This window comes from Ascaphus truei, chromosome 13, assembly GCF_040206685.1.
Source record: "Ascaphus truei isolate aAscTru1 chromosome 13, aAscTru1.hap1, whole genome shotgun sequence".
NCBI classification, from domain to species: Eukaryota; Metazoa; Chordata; class Amphibia; order Anura; family Ascaphidae; genus Ascaphus; species Ascaphus truei.
Window position 1 is genome coordinate 33,040,778 of NC_134495.1, and position 24,714 is coordinate 33,065,491.

At 44.4% G+C, this 24,714-nt stretch overlaps 1 protein-coding gene across 3 annotated transcripts in view; it reads left to right on the top strand.

The window, feature by feature from the left end:
- Window positions 1-24,714, top strand: part of LOC142465108 (reticulon-4 receptor-like) — a 116,634-nt gene that overhangs the window by 24,860 nt on the left and 67,060 nt on the right. The window contains exon 2 of one of the 3 annotated variants that reach the window (XM_075569029.1): window positions 17,530-17,828. The exons of the other annotated variants lie outside the window; for them this stretch is intronic. The gene's annotated coding sequence lies outside the window, so the exon portion shown is untranslated. The remainder of the gene's footprint in view (window positions 1-17,529; window positions 17,829-24,714) is intronic. 3 annotated transcript variants of the gene reach the window in all.

Genomic DNA, 24,714 nt, shown 5'->3' on the forward strand with positions numbered 1-24,714 from the left:
CTGTCTCATGAGTTAACAGAGAGACTTTTGGTTCACACTGACTTAAAGGTGTATTACCAGGTACACTGTACTCTAGAACAGGCCTGCACAACTCGTAAAGTGAGAAGAGCCGAACTGCTCCAAGGAAAAAAAAATTGGGCCGCACGGGTAAAATCATCATCATCATCACCATCATCATCTCTCCTCCAGCACCTCATCATCATCATCATCTCTCCCCCAGCACCCCTCATCATCATCCTCATATCTCCCCCAGCACCCTTCATCATCATATCTCCCCCAGAACCCCTCACTATCAACCTTTGCGATACTCCCCATCTATCTCTCATACCCCCATCTCTCCCCCTCACCCACACACATAATACTCCCCCTCCACATCAAACACACAATACCCCCCTGCACAGCACACACATCACACACCCCCTGCACCTCACATCCCTCTCCCCCTTGCACCTCACATCGCTCTCCCCCCTTGCACCTCACATCACTCTCCCCCCTGCACCTCACATCACTCTCCCCCCTTGCACCTCACATCACTCTCCCCCCTTGCACCTCACATCACTCTCCCCCCTTGCACCTCACATCACTCTCCCCCTTGCACCTCACATCACTCTCCCCCCTTGCACCTCAAATCACCCCCCATGCACCTCAAATCACCCACCCGTGTATCTCAAATCACCCCCCATACACCTCAAATCACCCCATGCACCTCAAATCACCCCCCTTGCACCTCAAATCACCCCCCTTGCACCTCAAATCACCCCCCTTGCACCTCAAATCACCCCCCTTGCACCTCAAATCATCCCCATGCACCTCAAATCACCCCCCCCTTGCATCTCCAATCACCTCCCCCGCACCTCCAATGACCTCCCCCGCACCTCCAATCACCCCCCTGCACCTCACATCACCCATCACACTCTCCCCCCCCTGCACCTCACATCACCCATCACCCTCTCCCCCCCTGCACCTCACATCACCCACAGGGCCGCCAACAGAAATCATGGGGCCCGGGACAAATGAAAGGAGCAGCCCCCCCCCCCGAACCCATAGCGCACCTACCACGAAAAAATCTTTTAGCGCGCAACTTTTACTTAACTGTTTTCTTATTGTGATACAGAAAAAAACATTACATCTCCCCCTCCTCATACCTCACCCCTCCCCTCCTCATACCTCACCCCTCCCCTCCTCATACCTCCCCACCTCCCTCTCCCTTCACACACCCTTCTCTCTCCCTTCTCTCTCCCTTCTCCCCCCTCTCTCTCTCCCTTCTCACTCCTCTCTCTCCCTTCTCCCCCCCTCTCTCTCCCTTCTCCCCCTCTCTCTCTCCCTTCTCCCCCTCTCTCTCCCTTCCCCCCCTCTCTCTTCCTTCTGCCCCCCCCCTCTCTCCCTTCTCCCCCACTCTCTCTCCCTTCTCCCCCTTCTGCCTCCTCTCTCTCTCCCCTCTCTCCCTTCTCCCCCACCCATTCTCCACCCACCACACCACTCCGTTTGCCCCACCCCACAGCAGCCCGTTTGCCCCCCCCTCCACCAGCAGCCCATTTTACACCCCCACCCCTGCAGCAGCCCGTTTATTACACCCACACCCCTGCAGCAGCCAATTTTGTACACCTACACCCCACCCCTGCAGCAGCCCGTTTTTTACCCCTACCCCAGCAGCCCATTTTTTACAACCACCACCCCCCACCCCTGCAGCAGCCCTTTTTTTACACCCCCCCACCCCTGCAGCAGCCCGTTTTTCACAAGCAGCAGCCCGTTTTTCACACCCACCACCCCCCCCTGTAGCAACCCGTTTTTCACACCCACCCCCCCCTGCAGCAGCCTGTTTTTCACAACCCCCCCAGAGCAGCCCGTTTTTCACACCCACCCACCCCCCTGCAGCAGCCCGTTTTTCACCGTGTTGACATCGATCTAGGGGCCTTTATCTGATCCATGATTTCTATTTTTTTACATTTTTTATCATTGTTTATACTTTTTATATCAGCAAATATCCTTCTTTGGAACCAGTATCAGTATTTTGTCTAATTTTTTATTTTCGATCACCTCCTTGTTTTTCACTCCTTTAGGCCACATCCACAATCGCCATGGGGGGATTGGGTTTTTGCTTAAGAGTCATTTGTACTTCATAGTTTAAATGTCATTGGACACGATGGAGATACATCCTAGTGGCCTTTATTAGCATGTGCAGCTTATGGACTGTGGGATACTAATCGACTCCATTCGGATGTTATTCCACATGCATTTGATTGATATACATGAACCTATATCCAGCAGAGATGAACTGGTTATTCATTAATGTTTATTACACTTTATATATTCTATTCCACCTCTTTCTAACCCTCTGCCTACCTACCTTGACTATTTTTCCTCCATCATAGAAGAGAACATATCACTGCTGATTACCTCTTACATACTGTAGTTAAATAGTAGATGAGGTTGAAAATGACTTACATCCATCAAGTTCAACCTATGTTAAATTTAAATGACAGATACATTATCCTATATTTGTACTTACAGTATATTGATCCAGAGGAAAGCAAATATCGCCCCCCTGCCCCAAAGTGAAATATCACCTAATGATATCTCATAGGAGAAAAATAAATTCCTTCCTGACTCCGAATATTGGCAATAAGATTACACCCTGGATCAACATCCTTCCCATGTTTACTTATTTGGTATAGCCCGGTATACCTTTCATTTCTAAAAAGATGTCCAACCTTTTTTTAAACAAATCTATTGTATCTATCATCACAGTCCCCATGGGTAATGAATTCCACATTTTAACTGCCCTTACTTTAAAGAACCCTTTCCTCTGTTGCTGGTGAAATCTCCTTTCCTCCAACCTTAAGGGATGACCTTGTGCCATTTGTACTGCCCCTAGGATGAATAGTTCTTTTGAAAGCTCCTTGTATTGTCCCCGAATATATTTGTATATTGTTATACCCCCTCTTATACACTTCTTTTCTAATGTAAACAAATCTAATTTAGCTAGCCTCTCCTTATAAATCAGATTATCCATCCCTTTTATTCATTTGGTGGCTCTTCTCTGCACTCTCTAGTTCCATAATGTCTTTTCTAAGGAGTGATGCCCAAAATTGTCTCCATATTCAAGGTGTGGTCTTACTAATGCTTTAAACAGTGGCATAATTATGCTTACTTTTATTCCTTCCATTCTCCATTTAATGCAAGATAAGATAATATTTGCCTTTGCAGCTACTGCATGACATTGGGCACTATTGCTACGATTCCACATTCCTCAAGCTCTCCTAAATCCTTCTTCATCAATGATCACCTAATTTTTCCCCATTTATTTTGTAAGTCATCTGTTTATTCTTGTACAGGGGTCATAATTATGTTTACTTCCCTTCCCATTGCCCGTTCAATGCAAGATAAGATATAGTTTGCCTTTGCTGTTACTGTTTGACTTTGGGCACTATTGCTAAAACTGCTGTCTACAAGCACTCCTAAATCCTTCTTCATCAAAGATTCTCTTTATTTATCCCCATTTAATTTGTAAATTGCCTGTTTATTCTTGTTTCTCAAATGCATAACCTTACATTTATCTGTATTAAACCTAATCTGCCATTTACCTGCCCAAGTGTTCCCCATATCCAAGTCCTTCTGGAGAGAAATTACATCCTGCTCTGATTCTACTACCTTACACAATTTAGTGTCATCAGCAAAGATGGAGACTTTTCTCTCTATGCCAACCTCAAGGTCATTAATAATCATGTTAAAAAGCAGGGATCTCAGTACCGATCCTTGAGGTACTCTTCTCAACTTTAGCCCAACCTGAAAAAGTTCCATTTATGACAACTCTCTGTTGTCTGTCATTAGAGCATTTTCCAATCCAGGTGCAAATATTTTTGACAGTCCAATTTGCTTTTTTTTGTACACTAACCTCTTGTGTGAAACCGTATCAAAAGCTTTTGCAAAATCTAAGTAGACCACATCGACTGCATTATCCTGGTCTAAATTCCCACTTACCTCCTCAAATAAGATTAGTCTGTCAGGACCTATCCTTCATAAATCCATGCTGACTATTACTAATAATTTTTGTTTTCCAGTAGGTATTCCTGAATATTATTCCATACTAAACCTTCGAGTAGCTTCACTACTATTGATTTTAGGCATACAGGTCTGTAATTCCCAGGTTGTGATCTAGCTCCCTCTTTAAATATAGGCACCACATCTGCTTTACGCCAATCTAGTGGTACTGAGCCTGAGGAAATTCTTGGATTATGCCATAGAGCCAGGTTCCTTATTTACTTTAATTTTATCAAGCCGCCTATGAACTTCTTCCTCAGTTAACCAATTGTTCGTTAATATGGAGGTTGTGTCTTCCTCCTGCGGCACTACTATTGCAATTGATTCTTCCCAGAGGCAAACACAGAGGCAAACAATTGTTTCATACCTCTGCTTTTTCCTTATCTCCAAAAATTTGCCTGCCCATCTCAAACTGAAAGGGTCCTTGTAAGAGATGTGTGCAGAAGTATGCTAATTGAGACCAATATGGGTGAAATTAAAACATGGCTTTATTGAGCCTGTCCATTTTAAACGCTATACAGCAAACAAAACAAAATAAACAAACACCTACTCAACTTTCGAGAATAACTAAACAGTACTGTCCCGGCTAAGCTCATTCTAAAGCTTGCTGGGAGCTGGCCGGGAGCGTAGCGGGCTAGCCGCGGGTCTGCTCTCCGTTTTTAAAAACGGAGTTTCCCGCGCGGCGGCCGCTTCAATAGATAAGCGCTAATGGGGCTTACTATTGAAAGCGCCCGAGGCGCGGGAAAACCGGACGGGTTTTGGCCGAAGACAGCCCGCGCGCCGCCCGCGCTATTTTTAAAACTGCGGGGGCACTGCGGTGGCAGCCGCATTAGAGTCAGCCCGGCCGCTACTGTATATGCCCTAACTATGTGTGGCTGGCTGGGTAAGCCAGATCCCAGTTCCAAAAACATATACAGTACCATATTTCTCAGGGAGCAAGCTATAAGAAAGTCTTATCTGGTTCTCCTGCTGCAGGCTTTGCAATCGAGCCGCTCACAGGAATAACAGCCTGGTCTTTCCTCTCCTTTGTCACCCCCGTTGTGTGCTAATGTGCTAAGGAAATCTCTGTGTCCTCTATCGGTACCCTTGTGTGCTAAGGAAATATCTCCTTTGTCTTGCAATCAGCACACAGTAAACCTGTTTGCTCAAGAACTCTCGTAGTTGGTCCACAGTAGGAGGCTTTTAAACTGATCTGATTAGCCAGGTGGAGCCTGGTTAATTGCCTGGCTGCAATCAACCAGCTCCTTGCTGGATTCCTCAGAGTATTTAGAGGCAGATTTACTTAAACAGGGATAAGTCCCTTTTACAGTGCCTATTTTTCTTTTCTATTTTTTTTTTGTTATTAAGGTACTTTAAGAACTTTTTAAGGTCGATCTTACTTTGTATTGCAATCCTTTTTTCATTAGCCATGTTTGCTCATTTCATTGCCCTTTTGCATTTTTTGTTACATTTGTTCCTTAGAATTCTGATACGAAGCCACCGTCCCTTCTGACTTTAAGAATCTAAAGGCCCGCTTCTTCTTTTCAATTTCCTCCCCAAACTGTTTATTTAGCCACATTGGTTTAGACTTTTTTGTCTTATATTTATTATCTAAGAGTATACACTGATAAGTGTGCTTTTCTAACAATGTTTTAAAGGCTGACCATTTTTCTTCGACATTTTTCCCTGCAAAAATATCATCCCAATTTAGTCTTTGTAGATTATGCCTCAGTTTAAACTTTAGAAAAGCAGATTTTAATAAAGTCTTTGTTGAACCCAAGTACAGTACCGACACACTTTATTGCAGTGTGGTCGGTACCGCAAGCCGGGAGATTTCCCGGCTTGCTAGTGGCCGCCCCTCGGCGTGCCGCGCGTCATAGACGCGCGGTCACGCGTCTTCGGGAGCCTGCGCCCCCTGCACGCGCGTCCAGGGCTCCCCGAGGGAGCCCTGGTGTCCCGCGATCTGCGGGACGGCGGCAGGGGGTTCCGGGGGACCCGGCGGACCCGGCAGCGGTAGGGAGAGCGCCCCGATCGGAGGGCGCTCTTCCGCTGCTTCGGCGCGCGCCCGTCACACTCGGGCGCGCGCCAGGCTACTGCTGCGGCCAAGAACGGGCAAATGCTCGAATAAACTTGGCCGCAGCAGTAATATGGTTTTTGATAATTTATTTCATATGAGAACATGTTATGATCACTGTTACTCAAATGTTCCCGGACTTAAATATTTGTTATTACATCTACATTGTTTGATATTACCAAATTCAGTATTTCCCCTCTATTGGTTGGTTCCTCAATAATTTGGGTAATGTAATTGTCTTTAAGCACCCCAAAAAAAACTGTCTCATTTAGTTGTATTGCTAATCTCATTGCCCAGTCTTTGTCTGGATAATTAAAGCACCCATTATGCAAATATGACCTAGTTTTAATGCCTTCTCAATTTGCAAAAGTTTTTTAACTTCCTCTATCTCACAGATATTTGGTGGTTTATAGCATATCCCTACAAACATTTTCGTTGTTCTTTTACATCCACTGCTAATTTCTATCCACAAGGTCTCTATATTTTCATCATTCCCATAAACATCTTCCCTTATAATAGGTTTTAGATCCGGTTTAATATGTCAAAATACTCCACCTCCTCTCCTATTTGCTTGATCCTTCTGAAAAAGGGAATAACCCTCTAAATGAACTGCCCAGTCTTGAGTTTCATCCCACCATGTTTCAGTAATGCCTATGATATACTGCTCCATTGTAGCTATTAATTCAAGCTCCCCCATTTATCTGTCTGGCTTCTTGCATTAGCAAGCATGCATTTATGGGTTTTTTTCAGTCTGTACTATTATCTTATCTTCTCCTGCCTTTCTATACTAATTGGGTTTAGTCTTCAGAAGTTTTCTAGTATTATCTGTATTTAATATGGGTGTCTTGTTGCATACCAAACTTGGACTTGCCCCATTCCACCTCCTTAACTCTGTGCTATTTACCCTTCCCCATTTATTCTATTTAGTTTATCTGTTTCTTGTCCCTCTCCCCTCCATCATCGTTTAAAATCTGCTCCAACCTTTTTAACATTCTCCCCCCTAGCTCAGAAGATCCCTCTTCATTGAGGTGCAGTCTGTCCCTACCATAAAGATTGTACTTCTCAGTAAAGGATTCCCAGTGCTCTAATAACCTAAACCCCTCCTTCCTACACCACTTTCACAGCCATGCAGTAACCCCCCCTAATCTCCGGTTCAGGGAGGTAAGTCTAAATGCAAAGGCCCAAAGCAGTTCTAGTAGAATAAAAATTATTTGTGGATCTCTTATACAGCCTTAAAGAAGCTAAGGTAAATATCATTCTTTATCCATGGGTAGTGACCCGGATCTATCTGAAGTGTCTGAAAACCATGTTACATCTCACAGGTTGTGGTTTGTGATATGGATTGTCTACTTCCTCTCTGTAGGCCAAAGGGGTCTGTTCTGACAATTGCTACTGAATTCTCCTGCGGTCACACAAACAAGAAAAAACACACACACCAATGCACATATTTGACATCGCTTCATCAGGGGCCATTTCTAAACAGGATGTGCCTCTCCATTTTTAAAGTGGTCACACATGACTTCTTCAAAATTGGCAAAATAACTATTAGCCCCATTTGGCTACTAGTGATTTTTCCCATTTGTAGGTGTGGTGTGGGGGGATGGGGGAAGTTCCCCTGGGGAGGGGGGTTAGGCCTCCCAAATGGGTAGTGGGTGGGGTTAGCCCCTTAATTACCATAGCAGTTATAATCGCTATGTCAATTAAGGGGTTTACCAATCCCAGAACCCTCCCAGGAGGTCTAACCACTCTCCCTGGGGCAACTATATTATTACACCCTTCACCCACCCCATTAAAACACCAGTAATCCCTTAATTACCTTAGCGGTAGAAGATAATTAAGGGATTACTTGTGTTCTAATGGTTGGGCATCGGCCCTTACATGTTGATGAAGAAGAAGAGGAGGAGGAGGATGACGACATCTTCATTCTGACCGGGATAAGTATAAAAATGATTAATTACATTTGTTCTGTATTTTACTGTATACTGTTTTTGAATGGGCAAATTCCTCCTTCATCTTCCCCCTCTACCCCCAACAAACCAGGTAATATGGTTTAACTGCTTTATTACCTTAACCACTAAAGTAATGAAGCTACTTTCATTTTCTTAAGATTGAAGCAGGTGGTCTCTGAAGCCTAACCACATTAATTTCAGCCCCCTGCTTCCCAAGATAAAGACCCCGCCATAGGTGCCAGTTTTTCCAGCAAGTTTAATTCTCCTGCATCACATAACCAGCACATTTAAACATGCAGCAGATACCAGCACCCCATATCGGGCCTGAAACTCAAGAAGCAGGGGGTTTCCAGGGCTGATATTAATGTGGCTCAGCTCCCGAGACCTCCTGCTTCAATCTTCAATCCTATTATTTAAAATAAAAATATAAACAAAGGTATAAATGGCACACCACTGTTTAAACAAATTTAACAAAATATTCACTTTTGGTGCTTACCTCCTGCTGAACCCGGCGTCCCAAAAAATAAAATAAGAGAAGCACAATCGCCTGTTAGAGGTGCACAGAGAGAGCGAAGGATTCTGTGTACTCTCAATGCGCATCGCTTCCAGACTGATGCAGCCCGGTAAGACTCACACAGTGGTAGTCCCATTCAGATGCAGGGAGTGTTAATCCTGATGGGCAATTAGTCTGATTGCAGGGATTCCGAGTGCAGTCAGTTATCAGTCAGTTGCCATCTGCGATTTCCTGGCTGACTACTCGAAAAACCAACGACCAGCATCTGTATACCAGAATCGTCTTCACAAACTATTTTTTAGGTGTGTGGGGGGGGGGGGGGGGTTTGAAGATCAATGTTGTAAAATATCCTGAAAATAGACAAAAGACTAATATCAGCAGTTACAAAATAAAAGCAGAGATTCAGTACTGAACTGCTGAGCGCAACTGTAGACTCTTATGGTAATTTAATAGGGATTTATAGCCAAAACATTAGAAATAAAACCGTGGTTCAAGATAGTACTTATATTTTGATGATCATGCTCATAATAGAGAAGTTACTGTATAGTGTATCTGTATTAGAAAGTCAGATCTTGACTCAGCACCCTGTCGCTAGGTATTGATTAAGTAGATGTAGATCTTGTGACGGGGAAGGAAGGGATTAAACTTATTTGCTATGCATTACTGTGTTTGCCCTGTCCCAGCCATTTTTATCCCCCATTTGCAGCCCATTCCCTGCCTGCGAGGGGAAAAGACAAGATGCATTGCTTGCCATACCCTCTAACCGACACATGATGGCAGTCTAGCAGCTGGCATTTCAATGAGAAATACTAATTCTAGAACGAAAGCACCCAGAAACCTGATTTTTGAGGTGCAAATACAGTGAATCACTACATGCACATAAATATCATTTTTACAGTTATGACACAAATAGAACATGGTGTTTTAATATAGTGTGTATAAACTGCAGATTGTAAATGTAAGGCAGGAGGTATTTTGTGTAAGTCCAAGCAGGAATTACTGGGACATCCAGCTGTGATATGGGTGAATGAGCGGGGTATTTTTATGACAGAGCCTCAAAGGAGTCTCGCTGATTTAGCATCTCCCTGACTAAAAGAGTGTCAGTTATGAAAAGACCCATAGATCCATAATGTATACAAAACGGGCATACTGAGGCACAACAGATGTCAGGTTAGTGACACCCCTGGGTCAGAAATCCGACTCAGTGGCACCAAGTTATGGGTGTAGCCCAGGTATGCTAAGTGGCATGGGTGTCAACCTGACCCATGTGCCCTGCCCACCGGACAGCCCTTTTGACCGGTCTTATGAACTGTGGGTAAACTGGCTATTGGTGGGTTAATGGTTCCCACGAGGGGGATTGGATCCACATGTTAAAGATAGCTTTGGGCAGTCTATAACTGTGGTTCCCCAGGTATCCCCAGTGTGATTCCTGAATTTTGATCCATGATGTAAAGATGCAAGACTTTGTTCCAGCACAGCGGCAAGTGGTCCAGGAGTGTAGTGGTTAATAACAACATAACCACAGAACTTTTAAACCGTTGCATTTCTGGCACTTGCTAGCAAAGGACAATTTCTTTCAATCCCAGGACAATTTCTTTTGTTCCCTTATCCCAGTAAGTGTTGTTTTAAGTGTATTCTGCAGATGTCGTGTGTTTGTCTATTAAGGAAATAAATCACAATTTATTTTGCAACTTGTTCTGTTCCATCAAGTACCCAGAAATATAAATGTGTTGATAAAGTTAGTGTCCATCGTGACAGATCTCCCCCTCATCCTTTATTGAGGAATACAGAAAAATATATAACAAATGAGTACAGATGCAAATGCCGGTTGTAGACTGCTTGCCAAGGAAAATCTGTGACCATCTCGCAGTAACGCGTGAGATTGTCCACAGCAGAGAAAAGGCCCATCGAATGAACACAGCAGTGGTCCCAGCGTTTGAATGGGACTCGCAGCCCGGTAGGATTCACACAGTGTGAGTCCTATTCAAATGCAGTGTTAATCCGATGGGCCATTAGTCTGGCTGCAGGTATCTTGCAGCATGGGATGGGTTTAAGTGCAGAATTCTCAAGGCAAGTGGTCTACAACTGTCAGCTGTACCTTAAGCCACGTGACAACTAAAGGTAGCATTACGGACAGTACTCAAAGTGTTACTAAAGGCTACCCAGTCGCCCAAAATTATAATGCTCATAAAGAAGGAATCATATCAAAAGTCAGATTTTCAGAAAATCTCAGCACTCTCATTGGGTACTAAAAATGTTGATGTAAATCTCCCCGCCCACCCCCCGTAGAGAAACGAGTACCTTAAATCATGTAAATGACTACAAAATAGCGGTACGGAAAGTGTGTTACTAAACATCACCCAGTCCCTTAAACTTAGAAAATAAATCAAGCCTAAATGTTCACCACTGACATCGTTCTAGACACTGGCAACATAACAAGATTATGATATTACGACATAACAAAATCGATTTTGTTAGCTGATAGATACGGTATACTGCATATTGGCCAAATAATATTCCTGCAATGTAAAATTGGTTTCTACAATAAAGTGTAGTAAAGTTTAAAAAAAATCCCCAAAAATGTATATACAAACAAAGAGTTACTTAAAGAAAACAAGAAATACTAAAGTTCATCATTCAACCTACGTGGTGTTACTGTATTTAGTTCAAAATCCAGCAAGCTTCCCATTGTAATAGAAAACGTTTCATGTCTGCCCCTTTTATTGAAGTATCAACATGATTGATGATCATGTAAAGTAAACATGCTAATTAATGTCTTTTGGCATGAAAATGTTTTGCAACGGGTTTCTCAGATTTACCAGCAAACTAATATAATAAAAAAAGTCTAATCAATCCCAGGCCAAAGGCAAATTTGATGGCATATTGGTAATCCGGTGCCATCCATGGCCTGGCTAGGAGGGGTCCTCAGTTTGCCCGATGCCCTCGATTCTATGTCGCATGAAGATTCTTCTTCTGTAATTATTTCTTTAAAAATCTTTTTTTTCTACATCTTCCGCTGTATCTCTAGACATTTTCTTTCTTCAACCCCTGGATGTGGTCTCTGCAGCAACTTTTGGTCTTTTGTAAGAGCTCTGGCTTTTTATAAGTTTGGCCAGGCCTGTCGCAAAAGACTGGTCATAGTATCACATGGTACAGCAACCAAGCAGATTGGTTGCTGTGCCATGTGATTGCTCTTTTCTAATGATGACACAATAATTACAGATGTAGAATCGTCATCTAACCCTCCATCCGAGGGTTCGAGGCCATTGGGCAAGCTGAGGATCCCTCCTTGCCAGATCACGGATGGCGCCAGATTACAAATAAGTCATCAGACACGGATTTATTTATTTATTCTGTCAGGTATGACTGCGCCAGGGTCTAATGGGAGCGAAATTCAGCAAGAATTTACATCTAAGAAGATACTTACTGTACAAGCTAAGCTGCTGCTGCTGCTGCTGCTGCTGCTGTCTAAAGCCTATATGCACAAAAGTGTGCTAAGCTATAGCATGTCTAAACTCCCATTCATTTTGGCAGGGCCAGAGGGAGTTCACATTGGAAGATATGCTTTTGGGGCCACATATATGGCTTTATGAAGTTAGTTGATGATACTGTAAGTCAGGAGTTGCGGAAACACAATAAGGTGAGCGCAAACCAGAAGAAAACAAAAAACAAAATCAGTAAACCAATGAACTTGATTGGTATAGGGAAATTGGGTGGGTGGAAAGGTACTGTAAAAGGGTAATTGAAAATATCAAAATCACTCACACGGCCATGTGTGAGTGTAAACACATCACATTAAAGGCAGCTTTAGCCTGGAGCTTGCTTCATGAATCACTGGTCCTAAAGGTGATCTCAGAAGAAATGAAGGGGAAACAACAATGGGTGTATGTCACTAATAAGTGACAATGTAATGTGAGTGGTTTTTATATATTTCTCCAATTACATTGTCACTTGTGAGTGATTTTGATATTTTCAATGACCCTTGTACCCTTCCACCCACCCAATTTCCCTATACCAATCAAGGTCATTGGTTTACTGATTTTATTTTTTGTTTTCTTCTGGTTTGCGCTCACCTTATTGTGTTTCCCTACTGTGTGAGGATCCTGGGAGATCCTTTGCCGGCTAAGCAGCAGCAAAGACCTGCGGCTAGTATTGCATTATTATTTTATTTATGTGTACTATTGCCGCCTACAGACGTCTATTTTAGATTCCCACAAGGCTTTGGGTACTATTGTGACTAATTGTTAGGAGCGCCCCAGTTTTCCAATATACAAGTAAGGAGTTGCACAAACGTTTCTGTTTTCTCCCTCCTGCCTGCTCACCAACCCTGCTTGCGCCCCCCTCCCCCCTTACCTGCTCTCTGGCATGCACTGCATAATTTTTTTGTTTATTTTTGCCATCGGGATGTGGATTTTTTTTTTTTGCTGGTTTTGTGATTTTTTTTTTTTTTACTGTTTTTTGTGGTTTTTGGACCTTTTTGTAATATTGGGTAGTGTCCCTTTCGGTTGAATTGGTAGTGGGGGGCTCATTGCCCTAAAGATGAAGGCTGTCAAGAAGGACGGTGTAAGTTTATTATTTATTTTAGCTACCTATTGAGTGCAATTGTGGCTTCCTACGTTTCCCAACTGACACTCTCTGTGTCCCCGAGCAGCTCCTTGAGGCAGTCAGTGGTCCGTCCGGTCTGTCCTGCTGCTTGAAGATGTAGATGCCCTAATATGGGATTGTACTGTACGTCAAGAAGGGAAACCCTGGAGGACTATATTCAGTCATCTACAACATTAACGGGATTGGACAGGACATTTCTTGAGAAAGAAAAGCATCAGTTGAAGAGTGATATGGAGGACATGTTGAAAAATCTGGAGAGGGCATACACTGATCCTGCCCAGGACCAGAGTTACATTGACCAAGTTGGTGCAGTGCTGGAATCCTCTCAGAGGGTAGTTCAGTCAACACAGAGCTGGAAACCTTTCGGGAGAGGATTCGTCACTTTGACACAGAGGTGCGTCCATGGAAAGAGAGATCTTCAAAGGGTTTCATAGTGATTTCGAAACTGTTAACAAAGAATGCAAGTATCTGCAAGAAAATAATTCAGTTTTTTCTGCCTTGGTCAGTGAAGGAAATACGTAACTCCATGAATTAGAAGAGCAGAAATGGGTAGTACAAGAAAAGTCAAAGATGCAATTCACATGGAAGAAGCAGATGACGCCTTGGAAAAGAAAAGAGGCAACTCCTTATGTTTCCAATTAGAAGGTTCTAAAATCAGAGCAGACTCTGAAAGAAAAAAATAGAAGCATCCTGACACTAAAGAGATTCGAAAGCATCCTGACACTAAAGAGATACTACAGACCCCTCATCCAAGGAAGGATGGAAAGAGAGTGTTACAATATCTGCGCAAACGCTCCACAGCTGTCATCATACAAGCTGCCTATAGAGCAGTGATTCCCAACCAGGGGTTCCATCTAGCTGTCCGCACTCACTGCGGCCTGTGATGGCTTTTCTGGATCTCCCCTCTAGCTCTCCCCCTTCATTCCTCCTTCTCCCTCCTCCGTAGGAGCGCGCCCTAGCAGTCCGGCACTTCCAGTTCCTGCACAAGAGCTTTGCAGTCCTCGACGCCTCAAGCCTCCTGCTCGATGCCTCAAGCCTCCCGCCGCCGCCTTCTGCCCGCCTGATGTAGGCATATGGGATGGGATGGGGGAGATCCGTGGCGGCTTGTGAGCTGGGGCGGGGGGGAGATCAGCGGCTTGTGAGCTGGGGCAGAGATCCGTGACTTGTGAGCTGGGGGGGAGATCTGCGGCGGCTTGTGAGCTGGGGCGTGGAGGAGATCCATGGCAGCATGTGAGCTGGGGAGGGGAGATCCACGGCGGCTTGTGAGCTGGAGCAAGAGGGAGCTTGCGGCTTGTGAGCTGGGGCGGAGATCGGCGGCTTGTGAGCTGGGGCAGAGGGGAGATTGGCGGCTTGTGAGCTGGGGCAGGGGGGAGATCCATGATGGCAGTGACGGCTAGTGAGCTTGGGGCGGAGTGTGATGTGAGATGCCGGGGGGGTTATGATGTGAGAATAAGGGGGGAGGATGTGAAATGCAGGGGGGTGATGTGAGATGCAGGGGGGATGATGGGAGATGCAGGGGGGATGATGTGAGATAAATGGGGGGTGGTGTGCGATGCAGGGGGGCAGGTATATGAGGATGATTATGAGGGTGCTGGGGGAGATATATGATGATGAGGGGTGCTGGGGGGAGATATATGAGGATGATGAGGGGTGCTGGGGGAGATATATGATGATGAAAAGGGGTGCTGGGGGGAGATATATGAGGATGATGAGGGGTGCTGTGGGGAGATATGAGCATGAGGGGTGCTGGGGGAGATAGGAGGAGTGCTGGGTGGAGATATATGAGGATGATGAAGGGTGCTGGGGGAGATATATGCAAAAGAGGATGAGGTGTGCTGGGGTAGATATGAGGATGATGATGAGGAGGAGTTCTGGGGGGAGATATATGAGGATGATGAGGGGTGCTAGTGGAGATATGAGGATGATGAGGGGTGCTGGGGGGAGATATGAGGTGCTGGGGGAGATGAGGGTGATGGTGAGGGGTGCTGGGTGAGGATAATGATGATGAGTGGTGCTGGGGGAGATACATTACAAAATATATACATATTGTTTATTCAAAAGTATGATTTAATTATTATTTATTAACCCTACTGCTTTACGCGTCTATTTTGTGATTTACCCCTGGCGAACACGTGTCATCCAGATAGGGGTTCCTCGAAATGTTACGAAATACTTAAAGGGTTGCTCCAAACAAAAAAGGTTGGGAATCACTGCTATAGAGGGATGAAAGTTCCTAAGCTTTGACGCCAGAATAAATCAGCCTGAATTATTCAGTCGATTTGTAGAATGCAACGGCAAAGGAGGAAGTATGAACATTTGAAGCAATGTGTGATTGTACTCCAGTCAAATGTTAGAAAAAGCCTGTCCCATCTCATTTGACACCAAGAAGACGACGGGACAACATTCACCCCATTGGATTATACAGTACAGCAGAGAAGACAGAAAAAAGAAGAAAAGAAAGATGAAAGAAGAAAAGAAGGAAGAACTTACCGGAGACGTCTCTTCAATCAATATATGATCATGGACTTATTCGCATTGGCTGTTAAGGAGCATTGCGTCGTGCGTCAAGAGTTGCTGATGGCGTAGGATTCGGAGGGAGATTTAAATGCAAAGGAGATACCGGCACCCAATACCGGGGCCTGTAACTCGGCAAGCAGGGGGTCACCGGACCTGAAATGAATGCGGTTCAGCTCCGGAGACCCGCTGCAACAATACACTGTTATTAAAATTGACATTAAAACTGTACGATCTCCTGTAAGAGCTTTGCAGGGAGATGCAGCTCTCTCCGTGCAGCTCTTCCAGGCTACAGTTTAGGCAAACGGAAGACGTGCGATAAGTATTTGAAAACACAAAAACCAAGTAGTGCGATGTTGCATTTTTTTTACAGAACTTTAAAAAAAAAAGTGTGATTTTTCTTAGTAAATACCACTTTGACACACATTTTTTATAGTGCGATAAGAACATGCAAAATCGCTCGGCAAAGCACTAAACTTATCGAAGTTTAGTGAATAGGCCCCTTATGTCTACCTTGCCTGGCAAATAACAATGAAGGGAACCTTTTGAATGAAATTAATAGGAGAATGAAGATGGGTTCGATTTGCATTTGGAAGAAACAAGACAATCTTTCGAGGGAACCTTCCACGGTGCCTCAAGAAGAATGTTTTTGACCAGTGTATTCTGCCCGTGCTCACGTATGGCGGTGAAATTTGGATCCTAAATTTGAAGATAATTCAGAACTTCTGACAATTCAAATAAGTATGAAAAGATCTACGTTGGGTATTACCTGAAGAGACTGGACAAAGAATGGTAGAGACTAAGATAGAAGATTTTGTTTCCTGTTGATATACCACATTGTACTACTGTAGTAAGTAACTATATTTCTATAGTTTCAATTAATACTGTTAAGTAACTGTTACTATTATCAATATCCCACTCTCCAGTGTCCTGTTAAACAAGCAACCCACCAGTTAATATTACAGTAGTGTATAAATACAGTATTACTACTACTAACTGTACAACTAATGAATGATCAAATTAATTGATTAACAAGTTGTATTGTGTAACTGTTGTTAATTTAATTACTACTTTTTGCCTGCATAATTATTGATGGATTATGTCTTGTGCATAAGCTTTTTCTATAATATATATTTTTTACTACTGTACGTAGATGCTCGAGTCGATCATGCAGTTGGAAGGTAGGTTTGTCTCTTTTCGGAGTTTGTAGCGCCGTGCTGGTAATGGTATAGGGGCAGATACCAAGGTGAAGACAGGTACGCAGGTTGGGGCAGCTACTCGGGTGGAGGCAGGTAGTTGAGATGTAGGTTAATTTTGTTTTCGGAGATGATTAGTCTGTACTGGTAATTGTATTGGGGCCGGCACTCAGGTAGGAGCAGGTACTCGGATAGAGGCAGATTGGAGGGATCAGATCGGGAAGGTCTATTATTTAATCTCTTGGTCCCGACCAATATCTTTTGTCCTTCGAAAGCTGCCATGATCATGAACATACCCATCCACGATGCATGCAGTGGCCAGCATCCACCACTCTTTCTGGGACGTGGAGGTGTTCAAATAAAACAATCATTCATGCTTATGTGGTGTCTAATAGAATTCCTCCACCCTTCTTGGTTTGTTTGTTTTTTGTAGTATTCAAATACTGATAGATCTAAGATAAGTTGCTCTCTTATCTGTTCTGACTTGCAGTTATTCCTATATGATATATTGTGCCATTCAAGTGCGGCGAGGTGCACGGCGAGGCCGCGGATGAGGTGGACAATATTTGGGGCCAATTACACATAAATCATGGTCCATCTGTGCATCTCCAGTAACCAATAGTAATAGCGTCTTTACATTTCATTTCATATCTACAGCCATGACTAAAAGCTGTGAAAAGGACAAGATGGGGGATTACATCTGCAATTCAGTCTGTGCATCTGGAGAGCAAAAACAGAGCAGAGAACTGCAACAAAAGGTTTGCGGACATCAAAAGGAAGGTGAAGTAAAAGCAAGCAGGAAACCGGAAGCAGCATCTAAAACAGGAGGCGGCCCTGCCTGTTATCTCAAGCTGACCCCAATGAAGGAGCAGGTTAACTCTATCCTGGGCAAGAGCTTGTTTTTGGCTTGCCAGGGGACAGGGGCATTGGGCCCAGTGAGTCGGGCCATGAACAAGGTGAGTACTAAGACATGAATTTAAGTAGTACGTTTTAATGAGGCAATATCGTGATTAAAAGTCCACGATCAATTGATTCATTGATTTACCGTAGTGTTGTAAAAAGCCACAAACTCATTACAACATAACACAGTAATATGTGTATGTTAACATTTCAGCAGTAGTGCACCTTCATTAAACAAAAAACTTACACAATTACACACACATTAATACATGTCTGCTATTACACTGGCTGTAGTAGTAGTAATACAGAAAACCTTTAGAATGTGCAATACAGTCATGTCTGGAACAGTGCGTGTAAAAATACTAAGGTTAGGTTGCAGACACCACTGCTCGGCTGAGTAAACATTACTACATGTATATTTATTCCCTACTGACCTGAAAAACCTTAATGTGCGATGTTGTGGTCATGGGAAGCAAAATATATTTTAGTCAGAAGCTTTAAACAGTGTGTGTGTGTGTGTGTGTGTGTGTGTGTGTGTGTGTGTGTGTGTGTGTGTGTGTGTGTGTGTGTGTGTGTGTGTGTGTGTGTGTGTGTGTGTGTGTGTGTGTGTGTGTGTGTGTGTGTGTGTGCGTGTATATATACATACTTAGTTAATTTATGGTGAGTAAAAAAAGTGACAAAAACCCTCCACAGCAAAGCATATAGCAAATATTCCTGTATGCTCATTTGCATGTCTTAGGCAGGTCTGCAACCTTGGCTTTCACCATTATCACCCAGCACACAGCACTTCCACTGCAGCAAGGGATTTTGGGAAATTACATGCAAATGGACACACATTGTCACCTTTTGCTTCAAAACCATTTTTAGCATGGTTCCCTATAAGCACAGCCAGGGTTAAGATGCATAGCCCATTTGCATGTCATTTCCCAAAATCCCTTGCTGCAGTGGAAGTGCTGTGTGCTGGGTGATAATGGTGAAAGGCGGGGTTGCAGACCTGCCTAAGACATGCAAATGAGCATATAGGAATATTTGAGATATATATATATATATATATATGAGGTATCAGTACCGTGTTAGCCGAGCTTCAACAATCAAAAAATAAATAGACGATACCGTTCTGTGGCTAACGAAATGCTTTTATTTGTGCGAGCTTTCGAGATACACTGATCTCTTCTTCCGGCGATGTTACAATGAATGAAGCAAGCAAAGGGTATACTTAAAAACAGTGTCTCTTGGAATGTTATCTGTGCTCGTCCCTCCCCCGTGTGTGGATGTGATTTATGGCTAGACGTGTTAAAGTATACCCATTGCTTGCTTCATTCATTGTAACATCGCCGGAAGAAGAGATCAGTGTATCTCGAAAGCGCGCACAAATAAAAGCATTTCGTTAGCCACAGAACGGTATCGTCTATTTATTTTTTGATTTTATATATATATATATATATATATAGTGCCGGGCGTGTGCTACGCCGTGCGAGCGCGCGTATTTTTAGTTGGCTGATGTCAGTCAGCCTTTCTATAGAAGGGCCACGCGCGCGCACGGCAGGGAGAGTGGAGCCGACAGACAGCGACGAAGATGAGGAATTCATCTTTTCGCGCTGCTGCCTGCGCTCAAATGTATGTATGTGTATGTATGCATGGATGTGTGTTTGTATGGATGTGTGAGTGTGCGTGTGCGTGTGCGTGTGTAAATAATTGCAGAAGTAAAAAAAAAATATTTATTAAAGTTTTTTTCTTCTTTAAAAAATCTTATCTAGGACTTACTATCACTCACACAACCCATGCACACACACATACTCACACATACACACACATACAGTACACACATATACATTACCTGCAGCTCCTGGCACTAAATACAGGAAAAGCATGCGGCATGTGCACGCGCGTTCGCATAGGAACGCACGGCCGCACGCTGTATATTACAGCCCTTAGAATCACAGATGTCCACCAAGATAATCCCCAAATGTATGTGTGAGGGAAGCGCTACCGAGATAAGAAGTTGATCCAAAGAGATAGTTTTTGGATCTATATAATGAAAACTCTCATCCCGATGGTCTCAACATAGATATAGAAATAGAAGCCTTTCTTTAACCCCTTCAGATGAGTCTCCTCGAGTCTCTTTTTATATCGTTTTTTTTATATTGGATTATTTTTATATCAGATTTTTTATAATTTTTTATCCATATATCTGTCATGCTTGTGCTCTCCTCACATGCGCAGGGAAAAAGGGAAGGGCCCGTTAGCGAGGTGGGGAGGCCGCAGGGGTTACGAAAGGGAGTAAGTGGCCGCGCAGCTGGGGATCGGCGCACGTAGTCACGTGACCGCGCCGCGCGCATGAGAATGTGCGACGCGTCCGGAGGTGCGGAGCCAAGCTCAGAGACACGACTGATCCAGCTGCATGTGCGCGCATGCTCTGAGAGCAGAGCGGGAGTGCTCGCGTTCTGAGGCACCAACGCGGGGGTGTGGGAAGCCAACACTTCAGCACGGGAGTCTGGAAACGGAAACCAGGACCATGGAACAGGGGCATGGAGTCCAGAGCACAAGGTAACATCCAGAGAAGGATTACTTCTTGGAGAACGTCCAGACTTCTTAAGGGCATAGTGACAGAAACAGCAAGGTGCAGCGAAACAAAACATAACATAAGGGTTCTTAGTCTAATCCATTGGCCAAGGAATTATAAGCCTGCTACCACGTCAAGGTGAACCCTACTAAGCAGGTACCTACACTACCCAACGGTAAACTAACCTCAGTAGTATAAGAGTGACTGTCCCAGTCTTCCGGAATCCACAGGAGAAAAGTAAAGGTCCCAAGGAGGTCCAGGCAGGAACAGTATGCGATGAGTACTAGTAGGCACCAGGCAGGCAGCAAAAGACTAAATGCAAAGAGAAAGTCAAAGAGAGGCTTACTTCCTGTCAGGAGGAAGAGGGCAGCATTTGCCAGGAAGCAAGATGGCGTTGCTTGCTTCAGAATCCTTAAAGACACAGGATCTTGACTCGCAGCTAGAGGGCGGCGATCAGAAGTAAACAGGTAAGGAAGGAACACGCCCCCTGCGGCATGTTCTGCGCATCGTTACAGTACCCCCCTCTTAAGGATCGAACTCCGAGCGATCCAAGAGACTAAGAGGCAGCGATGCATAGGAAGGAAGACTCGCAGCTAGAGGCAGCGCCCGCCACACAGAGAATCAATAGGGAATCTTGACTCGCAGCTAGAGGGCGGCGCACACCATACAGGGAGACATCAGAGAAGCTAGGCATGGGTAGAGAATACGCCACAAGGGGGCGTGAAGTTGACTCGCAGCTGGAGGGTGGCGCATGCCGTCACGTGTATGCGCAACGCGAGAGAGAATGCGTGACGCGACCGGGGGTGGCGGGGCTCCGTGGTACGAGTAGGGAACCGCGGGTGCATGCATGCTCTATAAGGAGAGCGGGAACTGAGATGCGGCAGGTAAAGAGGGAGCACGCAGGGGGCGTGTTCCCCGATTCCTTATGTAATGGGTATTTCCCCACCCAATCGCAAATAGGGTCTCCTAGGGGAAATGCTACTCTGGTTACAAGGCATAATAGTGTGGCGCACCTGCTGGCTTACAAGACTCCTGAGTCTCCCGCTTGATGGTATTATGGGGAAGGTCAGGACAGGCTTCTGGGGACATACTCAGTACGTACTCACGGTGACAGTGCCTCCATCTATTTCAGGCCCCAGGATATGGGGTGGATCCCTGGAATAGAACGTCCCACTCAGGGATGAGAGATTCCAGTCTCACAACCGCTTCTTTATAAATCAGGAACACTTTATTTCCTCTGCAGCACACTGTACAGCATAGACAGTCACAGCAGTACTTCTCAGGATAACCCTGGCCCTTCACTCCCAGTAAGGGACCTGGAAGCAGGCCTAGCTCTTCCACTACCCCCTATCAGAGTAGTGGGAACAGTCTACCCTCCTCTCCCCTAAGGGAGGGCCACAGATTGGCAGAGCCCTGCACAACTCGGTTTGGTGACTGAGCTCCTCTCAAGGTAGGAGCAACTGACTCAATACAGGAAATGCAGATCATTAAGACAGATACAACAAGAGCCCGCCCCTGTCCCTTATTGGACACAGGCCTGACTGCACTACTTTCTCTGCCTCACTGATCTGCAGTGAGTGGGGAGAACCCATCTTAACTCCTGGCAAACCCGTCCCTACAAGGGATTATTGCACAGAAGGAGGACAGAATAATAGCCCAAACATACAAGGGCTATACTTACAATATCCATATACATTTAGACTTTTTTTTGATGTTTTCTCCTTTAAGTAATATGGTATCTTAAGGTTGACCACATATCGTTTTTATGGTTATAGGTAGTGCCCTGGTCTTTATGTGTTATTTATGACAATTCATAAATGGTTTTTCTGTCTCTCCCCAAATTCCATTTTAGGATCATTTAGGGTTTCCCTTTCCTTTGAGATCTAGGTCCCCTAGATATCGAGCTTACTATATTATAGATTGTTTATCTATTTTTTAATATATTTATATTTTTTTATATATATTTACATTTCTATGTAACTTTTATATGTATTTTGAATTGTGTTCATACTTGTGTTTTAGATTTTACATTAAAGTTAGTTTAAACTCATTTTAAGCCATGTTAATTATGTACACTTATCCCTGATGTACATAAGATTGTAGCACCACATTGAATTTTAATATTGTTTTGATTAGTATGGGTTGCACTCTGACCTAATACAGATCATTACCATTGGCTGCTATATGTAATGTGACCCGAATCGGAGCACTCTGATTGGCCGCATAGTTTTATGGGAATACAGGCAATATTGGCCAGCAAGGACTACTTAAGGAACATCAATTAGTGTAATTCTTACAACTCCTGATGAAGCATTATTGCGAAACGCGTAGAGTTACTGATTCTGGGATCACAGCCTAGAGGGTGACGTCATCACGCTGGGACGCCGGCTGAAACGTATAGCTGACACGCGGAAGTAAGCAACGGAAAGACGTGAGCAAGAAGGGGTTTGTCCTGCTCCGCTAGTGACCGGGCTAAGGGGAAAGTCCCTGAGGTCTGGCCGTCCCTACAATACTTCGCTGGGGTGGCTCAGGACCTAACTTGTGCATATGGAGCATTCTCTGGCCTAGGTCGGTAGCCTGACTGGATCCCAGGACCCAACCTTCCCCTCCGCGGTCCCAGCCAGCTCTGACCTTGCAGTCTCCAGTCCCCCATGGTATCCTGTACCCTGCAAGGATATCCTCTCTCTCTCTCTCTCTAGTCTTTGGGAGTACCAACATGGCTGCCGCACCTCCGCATAAGAGCCTGAAGAGCTGCATCAGCTCCCCCCAAAGGTGAGGAGGACTATCCTTCTACATATAAATGTTTGAAGTGACAGTCACATTACAATGTCACTTTGTAACAATTGATGCTTTGCACACCTCAAGCAAAAATAGCCCTATATTCAAGAACAACACATGGTTAGACCATACATTGGACAATTAAGTAGTTTAATAATGTTACAGGTGATGTTATGTAAACATAGTGACATGTGACAACATTTTATCTTCAATCTTAACTGTTCACAGGGCCATCAGAATTTCCTGGGTAAGGTGAGACCATGAACGTGGCCCAATTGTCCATGGCGCCTTCTGTACATGACCAGAGCCTCACATGGGCATGGCAGCTGGTGCATCCAGTGCTTCCCTTCATAACCGTGGAAGCAGGGAGTCACCACAGCACCGTCGGAGGTCTGAGCGACATCATCAGAGCTGGTACCTACACCAAATAGTACACCTCATACGTCACCATCACCGAAAAATGATGGGGTTGAGACATACAGTACTATGATCAACGTGATGACCGGTCATACCCCTCCAAATAGTCTGTGTGATGCAGCAGACCATCAAATCAATGCGTCCTCACTCCAGACCATCTACCACCATCTCTAGGACCAGTACAACTTCTTCGGTTAAATTGACCAGCCCCCATCAGACTGACCTAGCTAGGCAGCGTGGAGGGCAATGCCAGCATTCAAGGCACCACTAATGCGTTACCAAATGTTTGTTTCATTTAGCAATAGTTTAATTTATAAAGTGAACCATAAACCTAAAAGTAGTATTGTTTTTTTTTTAATCTTCATAATTGATATATTTCCAATATTTCCATGTGGTCTATAAACATCATAATTTATATCAATGTACATCCCACATTAAACTTTATTAGTGTAGGTCAAATTCAAAAAGCAACAGCTACTCATTAATAGCGAGTTATAACATACATGCTTATAACTAGACAAACATAGTTCATGACAGACCCATTGTGGGCTGTAAATGATAGTCCAGAAAAATAATCTCCTTTCTACTTTAAAACATTTAATACTTACCAAGGCAAAAAAATTATCTGATGATGAATTAGGTGTACAAAGCAAGTGACACCCACAAATATCCGACAATAAAAAATAAAACATAAAAATGAATATAGTTCTCTCTCTCTCTCTCTCTCTCTTTCTCTTTTCCCCCCTCTTCCCACTCACCTTTTTTGGGGGGGTTATACAGGTAGCCTACAGGTGTCTGTATGGTGAATAGCTTTATAAGCTAATAAATCTTTGAAAGAACTTTCTGTGTCCTACGTTATACTGGTGTGGCTGTGCACCGGTTCCTGCCTGGATCAAAGATACTGCTGATTATTACCTACCTGGTTGCACGCCGACCTGGAGATGCTTCTGAGGGGTTCTTCCTGCACTCCTATTGACGCCCCGTTCCAGCTGCATCGGACTGTATCGGAGTGCGACAGTCCATCCCGTGGAGGAAACAAGTGCTGCCTGAGTCGGTGAGGACACGCATACGGACGCGCATACAAACGGCGCTGTGACCACGTGGGGTTGTTACGGAGTTGGCGGAGCTAGCTGATGCTGCGCAGCCTACTCTGGCACTTCACTGAAGGGGACTGCCGCTTGCCG